The sequence below is a fragment of the Halichoerus grypus genome, chromosome 1 (genome assembly GCF_964656455.1).
Source record: "Halichoerus grypus chromosome 1, mHalGry1.hap1.1, whole genome shotgun sequence".
Lineage (NCBI taxonomy): Eukaryota > Metazoa > Chordata > Mammalia > Carnivora > Phocidae > Halichoerus > Halichoerus grypus.
The window spans coordinates 118,484,322-118,509,515 of NC_135712.1; the positions used below are offsets into that span (position 1 = coordinate 118,484,322).

At 42.7% G+C, this 25,194-nt stretch overlaps 1 protein-coding gene across 1 annotated transcript in view; it reads right to left on the bottom strand.

Annotated features, from left to right (window-relative positions):
* Window positions 1-12,238: 12,238 nt before the first annotated feature.
* Window positions 12,239-25,194, bottom strand: part of ZBTB38 (zinc finger and BTB domain containing 38) — a 164,553-nt gene continuing 151,597 nt past the window's right edge. Inside the window, exons 2-5 of the transcript XR_013447313.1 lie at window positions 16,202-16,360; window positions 15,690-15,918; window positions 14,316-14,456; window positions 12,239-14,227 (exon numbers count right to left, since the gene is read on the bottom strand). The gene's annotated coding sequence lies outside the window, so the exon portion shown is untranslated. The remainder of the gene's footprint in view (window positions 14,228-14,315; window positions 14,457-15,689; window positions 15,919-16,201; window positions 16,361-25,194) is intronic.

Below are 25,194 nucleotides of genomic sequence, written 5' to 3' on the forward strand. Positions count from 1 at the left end.
CGAGGCGGAGCCCAGCGGCGGCCTAGGCTGGGGCGAGCGGCGCGCCTGGCCCCGCCCCCGGGCCGCAGCCTGGCTCGCCCGGCCCCGCCCCTGTCCCGCCCCCGCCCCACCCGGGTCCCTGCAGTCGCCGTCCGCCCCCCGCCCCCACCCCCACCCCCACCCTCAGCCGCCCCGAACCCGGGCCGCCCAGGCGCGAACCGAAGTCCTGGCTTTCCTGCTCTTTGCCCCATAAAAGACCAGGCGCTAGCCAAGTGCGGCGCCAAGTCGTGGCTCTGAGCAGCCCTGAAACCCCACGAGGGAAAACCCCAGCCTTCTCGAGATCCCCAAATCCTTCTGGGAATTAGGCTCCCCACCACAAGCCGACTTTCACAGCTTCTAACGCTCAAGGGAACTCCCTGTGGAAAGAAAACAGAATGGAATTTGACAGTTGAGAGGACCTCAAAACTACCTTATTCAAAAAGAGCCAAGAGGTGTATTAGAGATTCCCCCAATAACATCTGCATGCTCCCTACCCGCAAGCCACACCACCACACACACAAATTTTCACTTTTAAGTAAGAACACTGCTCTGCAAAAGCTGGTTCAAAAAAAGGATCATAGCCCCCAATTACAACATGAGAGCAGCACGGGAGATCCTCCCACGGAAAAATTGTGAAGCTCTTACCACCCCTTGTGTATTTCGGAAACAAAGAGCAAAGAAGGATCGGGTCCCATCCCCTCCCGCCCCCTCAGTGGGCTTGCTAAAAAGTTGATTGACACTAGGACATTCGTAAATCTTTGACTAGTTGTTAGCTTTATTTCAAGGGAACTCTTTACAGTGAGTAAACTGCATGAATAATACCCTGGTATGAGATGAGGAAGATGATTTCCTGGTCTTGAGGTTGTTAACTGCACTGCCCTAAGAGGAAAGAAACTGTGACTTAATAGGGCAGGGTAGTTGTTTTCCAGGGCAACAATAGGAATTATTCAGTCTGTCAACAAATACTTTTTGAGGGTGAGACTTAATGATAGCCTCAGAGAGCTCCAGCCCTCCTCCAGCCGCTCAGTCTGGGAGAGACACAGAAAAGGACAGAGGCACTAGAGAAAAGCCCTAAGATGAGGAAACTGGAGAGTCAGGGAAGGCCTTCCTGGGAAATGCACTGAGGAGTGAACTGAAGGTCAGCCGGGAGAGGCAGGAATGTGCCAAGGAGGAGAAGTCACTTGTGCAAAGACTGGACAGCCAGGAAGAACGGCCTTAGTCTGTGTCTGTGGCTGAGGAGTGACACTGCTGTTTCCATGTGTGCTGTGGGGGACCGCTGCGTGACTTTTACACTTGTTGGAGAAAGTGAACCTACCTCCTCTTATTTGGATGTTTTGCTGTCATGTCAACAAGAAGTCCCAAACTGAACTCCCTGTCTTCCTTTGCAAATCTGAATTCACAGCCATGGTCTGTTACCTGGGCTAGAGACTTTGACTCTTTTTTTAATCCCTTGCCCCTATACTGTTTTCAGCTGCCACATACTTCTGATTCTGCCAAAATCGCTTCTTTCTTCTTTTCTTTCCATTCCCTGTCATTGTACTTGTTAAATTCATCCTTACTTGAGTAGTGTCAACATGTTATGGGGTTTTTTTGTTCATTTTTTGTTGTTGTTGTTGTTTTAAGATTTTATTTATTTATTTGACAGAGAGACAGCGAGAGAGGGAACACAAGTAGGGGGAGCGGGAGAGGGAGAAGCAGGCTTCCTGCTGAGCAGGGAGCCCGATGCTGCTGCGGGACTCGATCCCAAAACCCTGGGATTATGCCCTGAGCCAAAGGCAGACACCCAACGACCGAGCCACCCAGGCGCCTCTGTTTTTTGTTTTTAAAAAGGCATGAGCTTATGAGGCAGATGGACTTACGTTGGAGCCTAGTGTGGCATTGAGCAAATTCCTCAACCTTTCTTTTTTTTTTTTAAGATTTTATTTATTTATTTGACAGAGAGAGACACAGCAAGAGAGGGAACACAAGCAGGGGGAGTGGGAGAGGGAGAAGCAGGCTTCCCGCTGAGCAGGGAACCCGAAGTGGGGCTCGATCCCAGGACCCTGGGACCATGACCTGAGCCGAAGGCAGATGCTTAATGACTGAGCCACCCAGGCGCCCCATTCCTCAACCTTTCTGAACCCATTTCTTAACAATAAAATGTGAATGCTATACTTCTTCTTCCTTCTTCCAAGTTTTACTATCGGGATGAAAAAATTATTGAGAGTATGTGTGTGAAGCATCTAGTAGAATCCTGGGCACGTAGTAGGATTAGCACAGTAAATGTTATCTCATGCTCTTGACTGGAACTCTTACAATAGATGTCTCATCTCTCTCATTCCTCCTACACATACCACTTAAATTAATCTTCCTAAAGCAAAAATTGGAGTTTGCCACTTGGTCTACTCAAAAAAACATCAATGGCTTCATTCATTCCCTTCACCCAGCAAGCGAGCGACACTACAGGTCACAAAAAGTGCTATAAACAACCAGGAAATAAAGTTCAGATTTCTCAGGCAAGTGCTCAGGGTTGAGACTGGGCCCAGGCTACCTAACTCCTTGTAGCTCCAGCCACACGGAGCCCCTTTTCCCACCAGACCTCTAGGAGTGACTTTCCTCCTGCCCTTCCAAATGGTGCCTCATCCATGTGTCTCTTTCTCTCACAGACGAAGGTTCTTATTTGTACCTTTTCGTGGCATTGATCATTTTCTGCATAGCATTATGTATCTGTATAATTGTTTATCTCTTCTCCTAGATTCGTTTCTAACTCCCTCAATAAATAACTGTTGAATGAATGGATTGAATCATATTAGTCCACTTACTTTCTCCACTCTGCAGACTTGAAGCTTTCCTCTTTTGAAAATTCTATTTTCTATCTATTACTCATTATCATACCTGTCCAGATGATTAAAATAGGAACAGGAAACTTTAGTAGGAGCCTGTAATTTGAAATTAAAAGCTGGTGTTTAAAGGTTTGTTCCTTTCTCTAAAATATCAATATCCAAGGGATGCCTAGGTGGCTCAGTTGGTTAGGCGTCCGCCTTCAGCTCAGGTCATGATCCCAAGGTTCTGGGATGGAGTCCCTCATGGGGCTCCTTGCTCAACAGGGAGTCTGCTTCTCCCTCTGCCTGCCACTCCCCCTGCTTGTGCTCTCTCTCCCTCCCTCTCTGTCAAATAAATAAAATCTTAAAAAAATAAAATAAAATATCAATATCCAAAAACTAAAATAAAATATCAATAGCCATACCAGATTCTCCTCATTTCCCTTCTTTTTCACTAGCTTAACCCCAAGTCCATAACTCTGTTACTAAGTTGTTAATAAAGGTATGAAGGCAATTTTACATGAAGTGACACTCCACTTTTTTTTTTTGCCCCTGACTTCCTGTTGCAGGTTTCAGAATTATCATACTGTTTCACTAAGACCCAGAAACTCCATTTTTCCTCCATCAGAAATCATTCCTAATTATTCTAATTCTGAATAAACATTTAAGGATGTTAATATTCCTTTACTGATACTGGCCTGCTCTGCAGAAATCTTTAGCAGAATTAGTGTTTCCTTAATGCAAAATATTTGGGAAATAAAGTTTCGTAAAGACCAATGAAATTTACTCACAGTACAATTACAAGAAGTCTGTCCCATCTCCCTCCCTTTATTGCCCTTACACTGTGTTTTAAATTCATCTAGAGTTCCTCTCATTTCTTCATGATGTTTTGCAACTGGAACAATATTGCATCATACACAAACTTGCACTTCACTTCCTTCCCCAAATTATTAATGAATGTGTTTAAAGGCCATCACTCCTATCTCTACCCCCTCCATTCTGATGAGCAACCATTCACTACTATGTCTTTTCCTATTTCTTCACCAGCTTTTAACCCATTGTCATTTTCACCCATAAGCTGGCTTGCTTCATGGTGGCTGAGGTAGGGAAACTGCATTGCCTCTTAAGAAGAATATGTCCTGCAGCGAGAAACTAATTTCAGAACTTGTCAGTTACACAGCATCGTTTTGAATCAGCACCCTCCAACCTATAACATGGCAATGTGAGGGGTATCTCCTGAACCTGAGTTATTAATTGCCTTCTTTCTGGTGAGTCAGGGAAGAGAAATATGTTTACTTTTAAATATTTAAATGTAGATCATTTTCATAGGTCTGTACACTCATGAGACATAACTGTTTCCGGTGGACGGGTAGGAAGGCAAGTTCTTTTAGTCATTGATGACTTGATTTCCTCATTCCTGTTGTTAGAGTACTGCTTGTATATTAAGCTTTCTGCATGCAGCTGCATTGTACAAGCAGCCTCTAAATCCAGTTTGCACTTTTCTTTTTTGGATAAAGTTGGAGTAGAGGAAGGTGAGGCGAGAAGTTAGATATTCAGGGTATTTTGCAAAATATTCAAAGTCTACCTTTAACATTTTACCTTAAGACCAAACAGGGCTAGGGGTGCCTGGGTGCCTCAGTCGTTAAGCATCTGCCTTCGGCTCAGGTCATGATCCCGGGGTCCTGGGATTGAGTCCCGCATCGGGCTCCCTGCTCGGCAGGAAGCCTGCTTCTCCCTCTCCCACTCCCCCTGCTTGTGTTCCCTCTCTTGCTGTGTCTCTCTCTGTCAAATAAATAAATAAAATCTTAAAAAAAAAAAAAGACCAAACAGGGCTATAACAAGGATGTGTCCAAAAACATGGACAAGTCTTTATCCTAAAGCCTCCAGCTCTTGCATTAAAAATATTTTCACATTTGCTCAGCTCCTGGAGGAGGATACTAAAGGCCTGAATTTTGGAACATGGGACAGTCTATGCCTTTAGGCCAGTCTGACTTCAGACTCTCAGCCTCCATCCTTTTGAACTTGATGGCATATCCATTTCACGTCCCTTGTACTTGTCTTGTCAATTTAGACTCATGAATCAATAGATCTGAGAAGAATATTGGAAAAGTCAGGCAATCGTGTACTTGTTTCACGGGCTACTCTGCACTTGAGAAATGTCTGTATTTGTCTGGGCAGATTTGTATTTCACTGTGGACCCTGGAGACATGCTCCACCCAGTTGGTGAGAACCAAGACAGAAGACCTGAGGTCATGGCACAGCTGCTTTCCATGCCCTGAAGACATAGCTATAGTCTCCCGAGGCCAAGAACTCTCTCTCTCTCCCTTGGCTGGCACATGGTGGTCAGCGAAGGAGGCTGGTGCTAATACCCACCTGGCTGTACTCATGGCAAGTTGGATACTGATGTCACCTTTCAGCCCCCTCCCCAGGGCCATGGGAGCACAGTGGGCTGGTGGTTGGGTAGATGATGCTTTTGTGTTCTTCTAAACTCTGAGGAAGAAGAAAGGAAATTGGATGGAACTAGCAAGGAGCTGGCTACAAAGGTGGTCCAAAGTCCCTTCTTGAAGCAAAGCTCAGGGTGGGGAAACATCAATAAAAAGAGAGACGCAACAAGGCATGCCCAAGGGGAACTTCTCTGAAAAGTATCTCCCCCCCCCCCGCCCCCCAGCCAACAAAACACAGGAACTAATAGTGCCATGTGCCAGGCTCTTCATGTGGCTTGATATTGTTGTTTATGGGTGTTTTTGTTGTTGTTTTTCCTATTTTATCGATAATGTCTCTAAGCTCAGAAAGGTTGAAAGACCTCTGCAGGTGAGCCAGCTGGTAAATAGGATATCGGGGATTCTAAATGATGCAGTCTGATAGCACAGTAACAACCTTTTCCAGAAGACTTTTCTACCCTCTTCATGTGATAGGCCAGAGTGGGGAGGTGGTAAAACTAGCCCACAGAACAGGCGTCCCAGACTCTTGCAGATTGTGCAAGGGGGTCTGATCTCTCATATTAGGGTGTGAGGAGGCACCTACAGTACTGTCCTGTCACACCAGGGAAGTAAGAAGGGAGAGGCTAAGTCTGCATGAGAAAGAAATGGGCCTTAAAGGGGACTGGCTGGGGAAGGCCTTCAGCTCTTGGAAGGGAGTGGTCCAGAGACCCTCTCTGACTTCCTGAAGGGAGGATAGTCTAGGACCATGAGGCACAAGGGATGATAAGTTGATGAGGTTGGAACCCCGAGAGTGGAACAGAAGGGCATCATAACTTCAGACAGCAAGGGAAGGATGCTCCCTCCAGGAAGGCCCTAGGTCCAGGGGACTCTCATTCCCAGGGCTCATGAAGCCTCAGAAGCTGAATGATGGGCTGTTCCTGGGGAAAGCAGAGTGATGGACTGCCTAGTGTATGCCTCCCGGGGAGGTGGGGTGGGCAGGTGAGGCCTACAAAGGCACCAGGGAGGGAGAGTGAAGGTTAGATGGCCTGAAGGTGAAAGAGGTAAATTGGCCAAGCACTCACTCTCTAGGAATGGAGGAGGAATGCTAACCCTCTTCAATAAAAAAATACACTGAATCCCAATAACCACAAGTACCTGCATCTAATTTGTCAAGCCCAAAAATGTATTCTTTTTTTTTTTTTAAGATTTTATTTATTTATTTGTTAGAGAGAGAAAGAGCACAAGCAGAGGGAACAGCAAGCAGGGAGAGGGAGAAGCAGGCTTCCCGCTGAGCAAGGAGCCTGACGTCAGACTCGATACCAGGACACTGGGATCGTGACCTGAGCCAAAGGCAGACACTTAACTGAGCCACTCAGGTGTCCCTAAAAATGTATTCTTTTAAAAAACCTTTTTCTTTAAATATAATTTTAGGCTATATATACCCTTTTCCCAAGTCTCCAAATGTTAACATTTAAAAATATTTGCTCTTTTGCTTTGCCATCCCCCCCCCACAGAGAATACATGGCCCCTCTACCCCTAAATACTTCAGTGTGTATTTCCCCAAAACAAGAGTTCTTTACAAGAACTAGCACAGTTATCAAGCTTAGGAAATTAACACTGATACAGTATGTTAGCTCATCTATATCCTTTATTCGAATTTCACCAATTGTCCCAGTAATGATCTTTATTGCATTCAGTGGTTGTGTGCATTTATTTTCCTTTAATCTGGGACCCTTCTTCAGTTTTTCCTTGTCTTTCACAAGCTTGATATTTTTGAGCAGTGCAGGCCAGTTATATTGCAGAATGTCCCTCAATTTGTATCCTTCATTTTGGGCAGGAATAACTACATAAGCAAAGCTCAGGTTCTTCTCAGTACATCCTATTCCATTACTGGAGATATTAACTTTGATCCCTTGGTTAGCATGGACAAATCTGTCAGATTTGTCCCCTGTAAAGTCACTGTGTTCCCATATCATTAATGAGCAGGGAGCCCGATGTGGGACTCGATCCCAGGACCCTGGGATCATGACCTGAGCCGAAGGCAGACGCTTAACCAGCTGAGCCAGCCAGGTGAACTTATTTTCCTCCCCACATCTGCTCCTCCTTCCACATTTCACCTGGATGGGTTGTACCGTCACCCGTGCTACCTGTCTGAGCCAACAACTGGCCAGTCATTACTCTTTCCTCTTCTTCCTTGTCTTTCATGTTTAATAACTAAATCCTGTAGATTCTGCGCATTGAATGTCTTTCAAATTGATCTTCCCCGTCTCCACTGCCACTCTCAGCTTCTCATCCTCTTTCCCTTGAGTTACTGAGACACACCTAAGTGGGCTGTCTACTTCCTGTCTATTCCTCTCCCCAGCACTCCCCACTTTGCCACCAGAGTTGTCTTTCAAGAATGCAAATCATCATTTTCTTACCTGAAAAACCTTTAATGAAGAAGTTGCAGAATAGAAGTTTTCTGGCATTGATGGGGACCACATGAGACATGTGCTACGATTCTGTGGGCAGCTTGACCTGCCATAACAAAATACCACAGGCTGGGCGGCTTAAACAACAGACACGGATTTTCTCACAGTTCTAGAGGCTACAAGTCCGAGATCAAGGTTCTGGTCGATTCAGTTTCTGGTAAGAGCTCTTTTCCTGGCTTTCAGATGGTTCTTCTCCCTATGTCCTCACATGGCCTTTCTTTGATGTGTTCATGTGGAGAGAGAGATGAACTCTCTGGTATTTCTTCTTATAAGGACGCTATAATGATCGGGGCCCCATTCTTATGATCTCATTTAACCTTAATTATTTCCTTTAAGGCCCTGTCTCCACGTATAGCCATGATGGGGTGTGAGGGCTTCAACAAAAGAACTGGGGGTGGGAGGCACAGACATTCAGTCCATGACAAGCTCCCAGATTTCCCTTTCCCATCCCCATGGCACATGCTGCCAATCAACCACAGTGCTCTTTCCTACTGAATTTGAACAAGCCTCAGAACAATGTGTCTTTGTGTGTGTGTGTGTGTGTGTGTGTGTGTGTGTGTGTCCAGCTTTCTCAAGGTCAAAGTCTCTCTGGAAACTGGGATGCATGCATGTGACACAGTTTCCCCCAGGGATTTACAGCCACGAGAGACTTAAATTCAGAGGAGAGAAAAAGGAAGAAGAAAAAGACATTGGCTGGTGAAGATGGCAAGGCACAGCAGAAAGACCTCAGGCAGTAGAGGTAAAGGTCTGGGCCACCATATCCTGTGTAAACCGCGGTGCCTGTGTGTTTTGACCAGATGTGCAACTTGGGTGTTGTTCTTGGATGAAAAATGTTCCAACTTGACTCTTTGAGCCTCCAAGAGATTCTAACTTACTCAGTACCTTTAATGCATTTCTTTCCTGCTTAAACTAGCTGGGATGCATTCTGTCATTTCAACAACAGATGCAGTGGATACATTCCTTCACTTTATGTGCTGATGTGCTGAGCTCTTTGTGGTTCCCTAAATGTGCCAGGTGGTTCTCTGCAGATCTGCAGTACTCCAACTTCTCCCTTTGTCTAAGGTTCCCTCCCCACCCTATACCCCATCAAACCAGTTAGGAGGCTTTGGGCTGCAAGTAACAGAAAAACTGTCAGAAAATGACTTAAACCATTACAGTTTATTTTGTCTATAAAAAAGAAGTTCTTATGGGTTTTAAAAAAATCAAACATAGAATTACTCTATGATCCAGCAATTCTGCTTCTAGATATGTACCCCAAAAGAACTGAAAGCAGGGTCTTGAAGAGATTTGTACACCCATGGTCATAGTAGCATTATTCACAATAGTCAAAATGTGGAAGAAATCCAAGTGTCTATTACAGATGAATGGATAAGCAAAATGTGGTATATACATATAATGGAATATTATTCAGCCTTAAAAAGGAAGGTAATTCTTTTTTTTTTAAAGATTTTATTTATTTATTTATTTGAGAGACAGAGCGCATGAGTAGGGGGAGGGGCAGGGGGACAGGGAGAGAGAGAGTATCTCAAGCTGTCTCCCTGCTGAGCACGGAGCCCAATGCAGGGCTCAATCTCATGACCCTGAGATCATGACCTGAGCCAAAATCAAGAGTTGGACACTTAACTGAGCCGTCCAGGCGCCCCACCCTCCCAAAAGGCAATCCTGACACACGGTACACCATGGCTGAACCTTGAGGGTATTACACTATGTGAAATAAGCCAGTCACAAAATGATAAATACCATATGATTCTACTTTTATGAGGTGCCTAGAGAGTCTAAGATTCTCAGAGACTGGACAATATTTTATTTGTCTTCGGCTCTGTAGAGCACATAAAACACAGAACACAGAAGGCACTTACTGAATGTTTGATGAATGATGAATGAATGAATGAGCAAATGAATGAGATGGCCTATTCAGAGAAGCTGCTAATAAATGAGCTCAGAATTCTGAATCTAAAAGCCACAAGGGAAACCAGAGTAGACCCCATAACCATACTGGGCTGAGCCTGGGCTTTGCAGAAAACTTAGGTGCAGAGAAAAGGCACCATCTCAGAAGTCAGATGAGGAAGGAGAAAGGGAAGGAGGCAGGGCCTGGAGTTTGCAATCCTCCCCCTGGGCTGGGGCTGTGTATGTCACAAACAGCTCATTTTTGGCAGAGATAGCCGGGAGAGTAGAAGTTCATGGGTCAGGAACTATTGTCCAGTAGTGGGCTAGACTAAAACATCTTCATTTTTTTGTGGGTTATTGTAGAAGCAACAAAACTTTGATTTCAAAGTCACGAGTTGTTTTCATTTTTGCTATTACGATCTGATCTCCAGGCAGCCATATCAGCTTGTGGCTACACATAAAGTCCTATTAACGTCATTAACTCGAAGTTCTTGATCTTGCCTCCACCTTCCACTTGCCCAAGTAATTCCACTTCTCCCCAGTTATTTATTTCCAAGAGTGCCCAAGGGGTCGGTTAGACTCACCATGGGTAGAGTGGAGGTTGCTGGGTTTGTTATGTTTTCCTTTCCTGCTCTATCTTCCCTCTGTCACTGTGTCTACCCAGGACGTAGCTTGAGGGCCTTTCGCCACTTTACGGTGCCTGCTGTGCAATGTTAAGGCCCAAGTCAAGGACATTGTCCTTCAGAGCTCACAAAACGCTTCTGGTGTCAGCAAAGCAGGTAAGAACGGCCATCTCCCCACCTAGGCCCCAAAGTAGCACCGCTTGCGCTCAGAACCTTTCATAAAATCAGTTCTTAGCTCTGCTTCTTATCACTTTCCGTTGGGCCTCCAGCTAGTCTAAGATGCCAGGTTGGAAACTGGAAGAGAGTTTTATATTATGGTTAACTCGACGGATACTCCCCAACTCCTTCTTCTTTGCTGCCCCCACTATGCCTTTCTGACCACCCTGGCAGCTAGGGTTGGTGACGGGATCCAAGGAGACACGAAAGGGTGTCCTCTTTGTGCTCCACAAGACTTTTGCTTTTCTTGGTAGAAGGATAAATGAGCCTGTTGCCATACCTTCTCCCTGTGGCTCTCTGCCTTCTTTTTCATTGAAAATGGATACAATGCCCGGAAATGCAACAGCTGTCTTGTGACTATGACAAAAAGACCAAGAGAATTCTTATCCCTGAAATCTTTGAGCCTCTGCACCAGCTTTGAACTGCATTCCTCCAGGCTTCTTGTGAAAGGAAAAAAAAAAGAAGAAGATGCCTATTTGTTGAAGGTACCATTTGTCAGTTAGTGAAGCCAAAAGCGTGATCTTAGCTGTTACAAGTTTGACTTTTGCACATTATGTGCTGATAATATGAAACCATCTCTTATAATCCAACTTATTCATTCATAAATCACCTGATGGACACTGCTCATCACTTGTTAGCCCTGCGTGCCATTTGCTGCTACTGGAGGAAGGGGTCAGGTCTCCACCAAAGTGGTGGGGGTATCTAAAGGCAGTTACTTTAGGTGGCATTTTTGCTAGGACCAGGCCTGGTGGCATTCTCCCTTTGGCACTGTGTCCTATCTCTGAGTTCTTTTTCTTTTTCCTTTTTTTAAAGACTTTATTTATTTATTTAACAGAAAGAGGAGAGAGAGAGCACAAGCAGGTGGAGTGGCAGGCAGAGGGAGAGGGAGAAGCAGGCCCCCGCGGAGCAGGGAGCCCGATGTGGGGCTCAATCCCAGGACCCTGGGATCATGACCTGAGCCGAAGGCAGACACTTAACCGACTGAGCCACCCAGGCACCCCTAATTTTATGTATTTTATATTGAGAATAAAAATATGTATTAAAGCTTTTCATGAATTTTCTAGAAAACTCCAAATATTCAACTTGATTTTTCCATAGGGTCTGGAATTCTTCAATAGGAATTCTCTTAACTTAAAGGTTTTTGGGAACCCAGAATCTATGATTTGACTAATATTGCTGTATGTATTTAGTGCTGTTGAAGAATTAATATCATAAGCTTGAAAAAAAGTGTTTAAAATGAAAAAACAGAATTCGTATTTGGGAAGAGAGGATGTAGGTAAACAACTGCCCCTTCCCCCATTTTTCCATGTCAGGTTTTCTCACCTGCAGTACTATTGACATTTTGGCTGGGATCATTCTTTGCTGTTGGGGACTGTCCTATGCATCGTAGGATGTTTGACATCATGTCTGGCCAACAGCATCCCCCAGTTGTGATCATCAAAAATGTCTCCAGACTTTGCTGAATGGTCTCTGAGAGGCATCATCAGCCCCAGTTGAGAACCCCTGCTCTACATGAATACACTGCTTATAAAATGGCAGGCTCATGTATTTGTAAACCTGTCAAAACTGCCAGCCCTGGGGTGCCTGGGTGGCTCAGTCGTTGTGTCTGCCTTCAGCTTAGGTCATGATCCCAGGGTCCTGGGATCGAGCCCCACATCGGGCTCCCTGCTCAGCAGGGAGACTGCTTCTCCCTCTCCCACTCCCCCTGCTTGGGTTCCTGCTCTTGCTATCTCTCTCTCTGTCAAATAAATAAATAAAATCTATAAAAACAAAATGAAACAAAAAAACTGCCAGCCATGTGGATCAGACCCTGAGGGGGTGGCGTGCAAAAAAGCAAAGTCCTGAGACGAGTTCTACCTTTATTTTTTTTATTTTTATTATTTTTTAAAGATTTTATTTATTTATTTGACAGAGAGAGACATAGCGAGAGAGGGAACACAAGCAGGGGGAGTGGGAAAGGGAGAAGCAGGCTTCCCGCGGAGCAGGGAGCCCGATGCGGGGCTCGATCCCAGGACCCTGGGATCATGACCTGAGCCGAAGGCAGACGCTTAACGACTGAGCCACCCAGGTGCCCCTGGGTTCTACCTTTAATCTCAAGGAATATGAAGGAGATCCAAGGATGCAATCTGGAGCAGTTCTTACCAAAATCCCTTTCCTCTTCTCTAATACCCAACCATTCCATTCCTCACCTTTTTTCTACCGAATAGTGAACTCTCCCATCCGCCCATCCTCTCCCTCCATCTCCCTGTCCTACACGATGCCTCTGAACACATCCACGCTCCCTGCTCTCCATGGCCTCTTGCAAGAGGAGTTTGCTTTTTATTCTTTCTCCTTGTGATCTACCCGTGTGGCTTATACCATTTCTATTCCACCTTTCATCCCCCTGATTCTGCAGTGAAAGTCCCAAAGATCTGGTCTGGACCCTCCAAGCTCTTCTCCACAGTTGGGTGTGGGTGGATGGGAGGAACTGAGCAGCTAAGCAGCACCAAATTTAGCAACGGGAGGAGGCCGGGAAAAGCTGGCAACACTCATATGTGTGAAGGGTTGCAGATTTTTTTCACCCTCCTCACAAATGTGCAAAGAAGATGCAGCATTTTCATTTCTCTAAAATAGTTCTTGTCTTCCTTGTGAGCCTCCAACCACTGAAGAGAGAGAAAAATATTCTGGCACACAATTTAAATAGACATTTTAGGTAAATGGTCCTTCTCTTGAGGTAAAAACATGCTTAGTCTCTTAGGTATCTGCATCCTTCTTTTTTGTCTTTTCAAGATGGTGTCTGGATTTTTGGTGGAGCTGTGGCTAAAAGACCCTGCAGGGACAGAGAAAAGATAGGATCCTCAGGTCCATGAAGAATCTTCTACATCTTTGCTGATTTCTGCTGTGGGTGGGTGGTCTGGACACTCCCTGGGTTGTATCCAACCCATCCCTGGAAGTTCTGTGAGCACCACTGAGGTTGTAACTACAGTCCCTCCGGTCTGGTCTCTCCTGCCTTGGAAGGCCTGCTTGTGCTCCCTGATGACTCAGCCTCTGCTCTGGCTGCTGCTGCAGACCCCACAGCCTCCATCTGGCTCCTGCCTAGGGTGTCCACCCCCAGTCTTACTGCTGATTCACCTTTTCCTTGGCCTCTCTGTGGAGGCCCATTGGCTCTCAACTCAGCGACTTTCCAGGCCTGTTCGCTGGAGCAGATGGAAACTCGTTGGTCCAATTTCTTCCATACTGGTCCTGGAGACAGCCCAGGAAATTCTATTCTACTTCTCTACCAGCCGGATCATGCTATGCTGTTGAGTTAAAACTTGAGGTAGCCACTCCCAGGGTGGTGCCAGCCGACCTGCGAAGCCAGGCCCTCCCAGAGTTCCAAAGATGAAGTCTTCAGAAACCCTCCACCTTTCCTCCACCTACTTCACAAACCTTGCTTTGGGTGGAATCCAGAGAAGGGAGATTAGGCTCACCTCTGAGGCCTCCGCTACCTCTGTCTCCCTTTTTTTCCTAGATAGTCCACTAGAACTGATAGGGTGGGCGTTCCTCTTTCTCTTCCTGTTTACTCCAGGACTTCCCTATGTAAAACTCTACGATCAAATTGGCTTTTGATACGTTAACAAGAGAGAGAAAAGAATCTAGAACATCTTTTCTCTTTACAAAGTCTAGCTTTTAAGATCATGAAAATTTCAAAAATCTTATTTGGAAGCTGATACTTAACTTTCCCTTTCTTTTCCTTTCCATTCCTCCTGGAACAATCCTAAGCCTCCCTGAGGCAACTGGAAACCTCGGGAAGTATGGGGGCCGAGGGAGGTCTGCATAAGGAAATATAAGAGAAAGCGGCATATTTGGATACTTCAAAAATCTATTATCACCATTATATACATTGATAATTCTTCCTACCACGTCATGTTCTGATGTGGTCGTTCCACTGAGGCCTGCAAGGCTGAGACCGCAGCCCTGTGGGTAGACGGCATCTGTCCAGTGAATGGCCGGAAGAAGACGTAGGTCCTCAGACAGGAAACCAGAATTCTGAGGGCAAATCTTAACAGAGAGGAGAAAGGGCTCTTTGCTATCCTCGGTGTCTCTTGGCCTGAACTCACAGAGCCCTCAGGCCTCGGACAGTCCTCCCATTTTCTCTCAAATGGAGTCAGGCCAGGCCTTGCAAAGGGAGACTTCTTTGTAGGGTTGTGTTTCTCTGACTCTACAAGTCAAAAGATCCATGTAATAGAATGTTTTTAATGTGAGGACCAATGTAGGGTTATCGACTTTTTATTTTGCCAAGCAAAATGTTAGAAACAAGCCACTATTTATATCATCAATGTTTTGGTTTTTTTTTAAAAAAGGACTTTTAACACCTAAAAAGTTGGTGATTTTGTTTTAAGGAAGGCATCGTTTATTGACAAGAGAGAAAGCCACTTCAGTGGCCAGGAATGGCATGAGGGAAAGGCATGGAACAGAGGCAGGAAAGAGAGATAGGCAATGTCTATTCCAGGGGTGGTGGTTATACTTCTTTGCCCACTGGATTTGCACGGGGGCCAGTGGGGAGTGGGACTGAAAGGAATTTAGAGCACGTCATGGAGATCCTTGAGTAACAGGGTGAGAAACTAGAATGTCAGCTTTGAGAGAGTTAGAGTTTCTGGCTGCTTTATGAGAAGGGAACTGCCATGAAGAAAAACCATATTTGGGAAATTGAAGTTATAGGTTATGTGCAGTCTCTGATGAAATTACTGCACTTTGAGGGAGAGGGGCTAGAGGAAGGAAAGGGATTTTGGAGAGAAAGGATGGAGGCCATCCATACTTTTGCTTCACTGTAACATTTCATGGGAGCTGAATGGGGCACTTTTTCTCTGTTTGTTGGTTATTGCGTCTGTTGGTTACCATGGCAGGGGTGATTTTTAAGAGAGTCACAGATACTCCCAATAACGTAATAGATATGCACAGGGTAGGTTTTAACATTTTAGACAATTCCTGTCTTATTCTGTACAGAGCTTAGTTCCTATTGACGCACTCTTTCTGTCTTAATTCACCTTGTCCTAATGTCTGTATCTTTATATGGTTTGTATGTTTCCTTTGGTTCACTTACTATAGTAAGTAATTATTTCATTAATGTCAGCATTTCAGTAATGTTTGTTTCCTCCGCTAGACCGTAAGGTCCAAAAGAAAAGGGTCCTTCACTATTATATCTCCAGTACCAAGCCTGGGGCCCGATCTATGATAGGTACTCAGTAAATATTTACTGACGGAGTAAATGAGTGAATGCGTAAATGAATTTACCTCTAGGAAGAATGATTAGAATCATCCTCATCAAGTACACTTTGCTAAGTGTCTCTTTGTGTGGGCTCCTGGGTTATGTTTTGTGACAGAGTGAGGTTCTCGAAGGCCACAATCAAACACAGCCGAATACTGGATCCCGTGATCACTGCTCCAGGAAGTGGTCTCGGTGGTTGGGGCAGCCTTTCTCCCCAGCTCGCGTTCCTGAGGCAGGGTGCTAGCGCAGTGCCACCTGTTGGGTAAAACACAACATCTGGCTTTTTACCCAATGACATAGCTCTTTACAAGTAAACGTATGGTAGTCCTATCTAACTTTTGCTGATCCAGGATCTTTTCCGGCATTTTACAATGTTTTGCATTTTTAAATTTGGCTGCATTTCCGAGGCCAAACTTACTGTTTTCTTACCTTTTCTCTCTTAAATAGTAGCTGTGTTTAATGCCATTGTCTACACTTCAGATAAAGGAATCTTCTGTAATAAACTGTAGTCAGGGAATGGAACAATTAATAAAATTACCTTGTGTGCTACGCATGAGTCACTCGCAGACACAAATATTTGTGATAGAAAGTACATTCGACAGTGATGGTGTGGCAACACTTTCATTGATAGATTATTGGACAGAAACTTCAACAACATGCAGTTCCTCAGTCATTATTGTAAACATCTGTTATTATGCTGGAAAAGAATGAACATAATGGTTAACAGAATCTTGGCCAAAGATGTTACTAATTATGCTTCATAGGGACACATATTTTTAAACACTATATGTCAAATGTGTATGCACACCTTGGCCTATTTGTTCATTTTAGGAGAAAAGCTTATTGACTCGAATGATGTTGAGTACCCGTGGTCTCTTCTCAGTGGGTTATTATGCCAGTATTAAAGTGGAATTGTTGGCTTGTGTAGCTCTACTCGTGGACAGATTCCCAAACTCTTTTTTAAAGTTCTGTGTTTTGGTATTTGATATTTTGTCTTTTCTTTCCTTTTCTGTCTCCTGGTTCCATAACAGAAATGGAACCTCTATATGATCCTTTTATTTGGAGAGATGGGAAAGGGAGCATGTTTTCTTCTTGTGTCTATATATGATGTACTGATATTTCTACTTTGTATGTGTGTGTGTGTGGCCTTGTTTGTAGTATTTTCATCACATAGAAATTGTCAATATTTATGGATCCATCCTCAATCTTATCCTTTGTGATAATTGTTGTCATCATTTTTGGGCTGAAAATATCTTTTCTGTTTAAAGATCAGATACAGATGCACTTAGTTTTTATTTTGTTTGTCTAATTTTATTTTTTCCATTGTACTCTTTAATTCATTTGAAATTTACTTTAGCATATTGTTGGAACCAAACTTCACATTTCCCCCAGATAGGCAATAATCTCAACACCATTTGTTTTATAGACCATTTACTGTTCATTGGTTTGTGTTCCTTCTTTTGTTGTAAACTACATAATCTTATATGTAATTACCAATTTTATGACTTTCATTTCTGTTCCCTTTTTTATTTAAAAAATTTTTTTCTTTGAGAGAGAGAGAGAGCGCATGCGCACAAACAGTCGGGAGGGGCAGAGAGAGAGGGAGAGAGAATCTTAAGCAGGCTCCACATTCAGGGCAGAGCCCAATGCAGGGCTTGTTTTCACCATCCTGAGACCATGACCTGAGCGGAAACCAAGAGTGGGATGCTCAACCCACTGAGCCATCCAGGCACCCCACATTTCTGTTCCCTTAAGCAGCCTGTCAATTACTGTGCCAATACCACATATATTTGATCACAATAACTATTTAATAACTTAATATCTAAGTCTTCCTCATTACTATTCCCTTTGAAACTTTTCTTACCTATTCCTGTTTGTTTTTTCTTCCAGATGAACTGTTAGAATCATCTAGCCATTTCTCAAAATACAATGAATAGAATTTTGATTTACCTCCTTACATCTTTTTTTTTTTAAAGATTTTATTTATTTATTTGACAGAGAGAGACACAGCGAGAGAGGGAACACAAGCAGGGGGAGTGGGAGAGGGAGAAGCAGGCTCCCCACTGAGCAGGGAGCCCGATGCGGGGCTCGATCCCAGGACCCTGGGATCATGACCTGAGCCGAAGGCAGCTGCTTAACTACTGAGCCACCCAGGCTCCCCTACCTCCTTACATCTTATTCAAGTCAGTATTTATTAAGAATTGATATAGAGGAGGTAATCAACGTTGACCAAATAATAATGGCAGTAACATTTATAAGTCTCTATTTCCTTATATTGCAAAGCTTTTAAATGTTCTAAAGGGTATCTCCTATAATATTGTTCATCAAGAAGTTTCAAAATACTTGAAAACAAGACAATTAAGGCAGATACTAGAGAAGGGAAAAAAATCTCTTCACTGTAAACCAGGATTGTTTACCAACAGGTTGGCTGATTATAAATAGGATTCAGTATCTCTTTAATTCAAATCAGAAAATTGAAAGTTACATAAGAGATTAAGGTAAAAATTGGGGAAAGGAACACACGGGCTTAGACAGTCGCATACTCTAAAAGGAGACTCAGAATATTAACGGTGCTGAGTTAGCATCTCAGTGGAGGGCATCCTGGGTCCTGGGTTCATCTTCTCATTTGAGATTGCAGCTCTGCAACTGGTTTGGATAAACTACCTTTGCAGGAAGATAGAGAAAAAAGTTGGGGCATGATAAAGTAAATCATTCCCACCAACAGTTCATACTATTAGACACTAGAGTTAAATATAAGTGGTTATATGGGGCACCTGGGTGGCTCAGTTAGTTAAGTGTCTGCCTTCAGCTCAGGTCATGATCTCGGGATCCTGGGATCAAGTCCTGCATCGGGCTCCCTGCTCAGCAAGGAGTCTGCTTCTCCCTCTCCCTCTGTGCTTGCCCTCTCTCTCTCAAATAAATAAATAAAATCTTAAAGAAAATATAAGTTGTATAATCATTATAATCTGCTTGTTATTTATTCTATTGGATAATTAAGAGATTTTAATTAGAAACTAAGATAATATAATTAAGTTTGTAAACAGAATTTGAATGTTAAGTAAATTTAATTTACTACATCAATAAGTTTTATTTAATGTATTATTACTTTTTGGTGGATTTAGCAAGATTTTTTTCTAGCAAATATTTTTTATTTTTTAACTAATTTTTTATTTTTAACTAATTCTAATTAGTTAACATAGAGTGTTATATTAGTTTCAGGTGAACAATATAGTGATTCAACACTTCCATACCTCATTCGTTGATCACAAGTGCACTGTCTAATCCCTATCACCTGTTTCACTCCTCCCCCACCCGCCTCTCTCTGGTAACTATCAGTTTGTTCTCCATAATTAAGAGTCTGTTTCTTGATTTTTCTTTTTTCTCCCTTTGCTCATTTGTTTTGTTTCTTAAATTCCACGTGAATGAAGTCATATGGTATTCATCTTTCTCGGACTTATTTCGCTTAGCATAATACTCTCTAGCTCCACCCATGTCATCGCAAATGGCAAGATTTCATTCTTTTTATGGCTGAATAATATTCCACTGTATATACCTACAACATCATCTTTATCCAGTCATTAATTGATGGACACTTGGAATGCTTCCATATCTTGGCTATTGTCAACCATGCTGCTATAAACAGGGGTGCTTGCATCCCTTTGAATTAGTGTTTTTGTATTTTTTGGGTGAATACCCAATAGTGCAATTGCATAAGGTAGTTCTATTTCTAACTTTTTAAGGAACCTCCCTTCTGTTGTCCAGAGTGGCTGTACCAGTTTGCATTCCCACCAACAGTTCATGAGAGTTCCTTTTTCTCCACAACCTCACCAACACCCGTCGTTTCTTGTGTTGTTGATGTTAGCCATTCTGATAGGTGTGAGGTGGTACCTCATTGTAGTTTTGATTTGCATTTCCCTGATGGTAAGTGATGATGAACGTCTCTTCATGTATTTGTTGGCCATCTGTATGTCTTCTTCGGAGAAATATCTGTTCATGTCTTCTGCCCATTTTTTAATTGGATTATTTGTTTGGGGGTTATTGAGTTGTGTAAGTTCTCTGTATTTTTTGGATACTAATCCTTTGTCTGATATGTCATTTGCAAATATCTTTTCCCATTCTGTAGGTTGCCTTTTAGTTTTGATGATTGTTTGGATTTAGCAAGATTTTGGTTGTTGAATTTTTCAAAAAGATTTATTTATTTATTTGAGAGAGAGAGAAGGAGTGTGCAGAGGGGAGGGGAAGAGGGAGAGGGAGACAGAGAATCTTAAGCAGACGACGAGCTAGGCACAGAGCCTGATGTGGGGCTCCATCTCACAATCCTGAGATCAAGACCTGAGCCAAAACCAAGAGTCAGATTCTTAACCGACTGAGCCACCCAGGCGCCCCTTGTTTGTTAATTTATAACAGTTATATGGGATAACTGAAATGTCTGAGAGCATCTGACATGAAATTTGTAAATGTTTTAAATGTTTATGGGTATTTAGTTAGGTCAATTTATATAAATAGTTACTTGACAGAGGAACATAATCTTTTAAATTTATGTTAATGAACATTAGTTCAAAGATGGGAGAAAATTATTATTTTTATACTTTTGAACATATATATTTATGAATAAAACAACTGTGTTTATAGGTGACTTTATGCTTACATTTTTCTAACTTAAATGAACTGAATATTGATTTAGACACCTGTTAACATGTGTATTTCTTTCCGTGCTCCAAAATCTAGTTTGGACGTTAATATTCAATTGGTAGTGAGATACCCAACTCATCCAGGTTTTCTGGGGACTACGTTGGTTTCAAAACTGGGAAACTTGGCAAACTGGGGCAGTAAGTCACCGTTATTGGCAGACAATCCTCTGACCTTTGCAACAGCCCTGTGGTAACCTGGTGTGAAATCCGTGTGCAAGGTGATTATTCCCATTAACAGAGGCAGCAGCTGGGCTCAGAGAAGTTAACATGGCTTGGCCAAGGCCATAGTGTGGTTTCTAATTTCTTCACCTTTCTCACGTCCTTTTTCTACTTAATGTGATTGGTTGATTTATTTCTGAGGTCTTTCCTCCCTCCGAAGTAGAGAACTTGGTTTCTTCTTTCTAGAATAAATGAGTTTTATTTTCACCTGAAGGAGCTACAGTCTAGGATTAACTTCAGCAGTAATCCCTACAAATTCCTTTGTAGAGACATTCAGGGAGGTTGCCTTAGCCTTTGCAAGACGGGTAGAAATAAAGGTGACAAAGATTTTCAGGGTATGGGTTACTGTGCATTTTAAAAATAATTTTGCTGATTATTTAAAAATATATTACTACTTCTAATTAACTTCTTTATAACAGTTTTATTGAGATACAATTTGTACACCATACAATTCACTCACTTAATGTGTGTCATTCAATGCTTTTTAGTATCACAGTTCTACAACCACCATCACCATCAATTTTATAACATTTTCCTTACTCCAAAAGGAAACCCCATACCTCTTAGGAGTCACTCTCCATTTCCCCCCAAGCAGCCCTAACCAATCGTTAATTTACTTTCTATCATTAAAGATTTGCCTACTCTGGACCCTTTATATAAATGGCATCATGCATTATGTAATCTGTGTCTGGCTTCTTTCACCTGGCATGTTTTCAAGGTTCATCCATGTTGTAGCATGCATCATTACTTCATTCGTATGGCTGAATAATATTCTGCAGTGTGGTTACACCACATTTTATTTATCCTTTCATCAGTTGATGGTCATTTGGGTTGTTTATACTTTTTGGCCATTATGAATTATGCAGCCATGAACACTGGTGTACAAGTCTGTGTGCAAGCATATACTTTCATTTCTCTTGAGTATATACCTAAGAGTGGAATTGCTGGGTCCTATAGTAATTGTATGTTTAATATTTTTTTAAAAGATTTTTTATTTTTTATTTGACAGAGAGAGAGGACAAGCAGGGGGAGCGGCAGGCAGAGGGAGAGAGAGAAGCAGGCTCCCTGCAGGGAGCTGGATGTGGGGCTCGATCCCAGGACCCTGGGATCATGACCTGAGCTGAAGGCAGACGCTTAACTGTCTGAGCCACCCAGGCGTCCCTCTATGTTTAATATTTTGAGGAACTGCCCGATTTTTTCCAAAAAAGTTGCACCATTTTACATTCCCACCAGCGGTGCATATTTCTGCACTGCTGAAATTGACTCCAATTTCTCTACATGCTCCCTAACCTTGTTATTATCTGTTTTTTGGATTATAGCGATTCTAGTGGATGTGAAGCAGTATCTCATTGTGGTTTTGATTTGCATTTCCCTGATGACTAGTGGTGTTGAGCATGTTTTCATGGGCTTGTCAGCCATTTGTATCTTTTCTTTGGAAAAATGTCCGCATAGATCATTTGCCCATTTAAAAATTGGATTATATGTCTTTTTATTATTGAGTTGTAATTGCACTTTATATATTCTAGATATGTCGTATATCAGATGTATGATTTTTAAATATTTTGCACCATTCTGAGGGTTTTCATCTTCTTGGTAATGTCCTTTGAAGCACAGAAGTTTTTAATTTTGATGATGTCCAATCTATTTTTTGTTGTTGCTTTTGCTTTTGGTGTCATATTTAAGATATATTTCACTTAAAGTTATCATGGTATGAAAATATTATTCATTATGTGATAAAATGAATATGTTATTTGCATATATATTTATATATTATGTATTTTATATTATAAAAATATTTTATGATTTTATAGTTCATAAGACATATTTTATATAATACATATATTTTGTATATGTACACAATAATTGAAATATCTTGTTTATATGTACATACTTAGTGACTAGAAATCCAGAAACAAGGCATGACCTTAGACTCAAATGCCACTGAAGAAGAGAGACATTTTCTTTTCACTTAACTAGATTACTATTTATTTATTTTTTTTAAAGATTTTATTTATTTATTTGAGAGAGAGAGAATGAGAGAGAGGGGGGAGGGTCAGAGGGAGAAACAGACTCCCTGCCGAGCAGGGAGCCCGATGTAGGACTCGATCCAGGGACTCCAGGATCATGACCTGAGCCGAAGGCAGTCGCTTAACCAACTGAGCCACCCAGGCGCCCCTAGATTACTATTTATTATAAAAGGGTATAGTTAAGGAACAGCCAAATGGAAGAGATACTTAGCGCAAGGTTCAGAAAAAAGGGCATGAAGCTTGCATGTCCTCGTTGGGCACGCACCACTCTCCCTGCACGGCTATGTTTGCCAACCTGGAAGCCCTCCAAGTTCTGTGCTTTTGGGTGTTTGTTTGTTTGTTAAAGAGGCAATTTCTATCTGGGCCAACTGCTTTAAAAGTCGGAGGAGGAGGGATGGGATTCAAGGGATGGAGTTTATCCATGTGAATGGCAACACTGTTGTAACAAGAACATTCAATTTGGGAAACCTTTTGTGAGCATCTGTGATATGAAAATAATTTTCACCTGGAAGAGGGTTAAGCCCAGAAAGCACCATGAAGAAGTTTTCTGAAATTAAGGGGGGGGGGAGGGGGAGAAATTCATAGCTTTACTCACAATTACCATAAAACAGATTTGGTGAATTCTTTAAAATCACAATCAGTAGAAATTTGTTTTTCTTAGTACTGGACACTAGATGTCTCAGTTACATTGGGTCTGCAATGAGAAAAGAGGAATTTATAAAAAAGATTGGCACAGAAATGTGAGCTATGTAATCTTGTATATGATGGAGCTTTTTATTGGGGACATTGGAATTTAATTTCAATTCAACTTTCTTTGAAACCAGGCTACAGATAGCTATTACCTTTGAGATTCTTAACTAAGAACTCATTAAAATATCGGTAATGTCCTGTAATTTCCTGGATGAGGAAATTAAAAGAAAGATATTTAGAGATTTGTTAAGAGACTTAGACGAAAGTGGAATGAGAATTCAGGGAAGAACCAGAAATTACCAGCTCCCTACATCGTCCTTAAGAAAGCAGTTATTTCTACTGAGTAATTTACAAGAAGATTTTTGTTAATAGGAAAAAAGAAAGTGTTCTAGATGAGCCAGATACATTTAACGGAAATATAATATGGAGAGAGAAGCACTGGATTAGGAGACCAAAGATATGATTTTTTAAGAGTGAAATCACCGGATTTTAGGTTCCAAGATGCCATTTAAATTCCTTCCATCGGGGCCTTGTTTTCCTCTAGCCTCTAGGGGGAGTTCAACACTCTTTTCCTGGAGGAAGAACTCAAGAACCAATGGAATTCTCAGGGCCAATATACAACAATTGTTTTTTGTAATGACGAGTAAAATAACCGTATATCCATTAAACTATAAAAATGTGGGGCGCCTGGGTGGCTCAGTCGGTTAAGCGGCTGCCTTCAGCTCAGTTCATGATCCCAGGGTCCTGGGAGGGAACCCGGCATTGGGCTCCCTGCTCTGCCGGGAGTCTGCTTCTCCCTCTCCCTCTGCCTCCCTGCCGCTCCCCCTGCTTGTGCTCTCTCCCTCTATCTCTCTCTCTGTGTCAAATAAATAAATAAGATCTTTATAAAAAACCACTATGAAAATGTTTGTCTATGTGTCCCTGAAATGATCTTGAGTGCCTCTAGTAGAACACATATCATGTTCTCGGGGAAAGTACTGCAGGCAAACGTGGACAGAAGGAGAAAGGATGAGGGAGACAGCAGAACACCAAAGAAGGTAGAAAAGAGGCCAAGAGAGCCCATGACAGTGATAATGATCCAGCATACACCAGTGGGTCCCATGGGTTCCTCCCAAACCTGGGAGGGAGGGAAAAGAGTGGTACTGTGTGGACTCAGGGTGATCCCTGGGGGTGAATTAATCACAACAGGTACAACTCACTCTCTGGACCTCTGGCCCTGCCACTTCCCTCCTACTCATGCACACACACCAATCCTGATCTCACACACACACACACACACACACACACACACACACACACACACACAGTACGTCCCAGGGTAGCCTTGGTCCTACCCGCATAACTGCAGAGAAAGGGTGGGAATAAAAGGCTAATTGTTAGTACATGAGCCTCTTAGGTGACATTTTTGGTACTTCCTGGGAAATCACCCCTTGCCCTCAACCTCTGGCCCTCCCAGGGTCATTGCCCACCCCCACATGCCTCCCTCACAGGGCCATTTATCCAGGCTCATGTGGGTGTGCTCTTGAGGTGGAGCTGGCAAGGGAAGTTGAAGGGTACTCAGTTCTGGTCCCAGACTGCTGAGTTTTACTAAGAAAAAACAAGTGATGTCTGTTCTGCTAGGCCACACAATGAGCTGCTTTCTCTGAGAGTCGTGACCTTTACCCAGGAAGAGGCCGACACACTTATCAAGTCTCTACATTTGCTGGAGAGAATCTGTGGTAAACAGAGCAAGAAGGCCTTCATTGTCACCAACGGCCTCTAGAAGCCACTAGGGCTTTTTATGCAGAGCCCTTGGTTGCCTGGTCAATGGCTATCATCCAATTTTACTGTGGAAGTAGATTATTTAAAGTTAAAAAATAATTTATTTCCTTGAATTTGGATTGGCCTGGATGATCGCCAATGAC